The following is a 984-nucleotide window of genomic DNA, read 5'->3' on the forward strand; positions in this document are numbered from 1 at the left end:
TCATCTGTCAATGGACATTTAGGTTGATTCCAACTCTTGGCTATTATAAAATGAGCTGTCTCTTTTTATGGCTTTTGGTTTAAAGTCTGTTTTATCCAATATAAGAATAGCTACTCCTGCTCATTTTCAGTTTCCATTTGCATAATATATCTTTTTCCATCCCTCCACTATTAGTCTGTTTGTGTCTTTACAGGTGAGGTGAGTCTCTTGAAGACCACATATAATTGGGTCTAGCTATTGAATCCAGTCAGTCAGTATTTGTCTTTTGAGTGGGGAATTTAATACCTTTACACTTAGGGTTGTTTTTGAAAGGTATTGTCTTACTCCTGGTATTTTATCAATTTTTATTTGGCTGTTTTAAATATCTTTTGTTCCTTTCTTCTTTTATTGTTTTTGGTGTTTGTTGGTTTTTTGAGGTGGTAAGATTTAGTTCCTTTCTCTTCCTCATTTGCATTTTTGTTCTACCAGTGGATTTGTTCTTTCTTGTGTATTCATTTTAGTGATTATCATTTTTCAGATTCCAGAGGAAGGACTCCTTTGAAGATTTCTTGTAGAGTTGGTCATGTGGTAATAAACTCCACAGCTTTTATCTGTCTGGGAAGTACACTATTTCTCCTTCATTTCTGAAGGATAGTCTTGCTGGGTATAGTATTCTTGGCTGGCAGTTTTTTCTTTTAGTATTTTGAAGATATCATCCCATTCTCCTCTGGCCTATAGAGTTACTATTGAGAAGTTTGCTGATAGTCTGATGGGGACTCCCTTATAGGTCACATGACACTTTTGCTGTTTTTAAGATTCTTTATTTGTCTTTGAGTTTTGCCAGTTTGAATGTAATGTGTCTCAGAGAGGACCTTTTTTCACTGAATCTGTTTGGGAATCTTTGAGCTTACTGTATCTGAAGGTCTATGTCTCTCCCTATACCTGGGAAGTTTTCCTCTATTATTTTGTTGAATAGGTTTTCAATGCATTTTCCTTTCTCCTACC

This window comes from Galeopterus variegatus, unplaced genomic scaffold (genome assembly GCF_000696425.1).
Source record: "Galeopterus variegatus unplaced genomic scaffold, G_variegatus-3.0.2 Scaffold3491, whole genome shotgun sequence".
Lineage (NCBI taxonomy): Eukaryota > Metazoa > Chordata > Mammalia > Dermoptera > Cynocephalidae > Galeopterus > Galeopterus variegatus.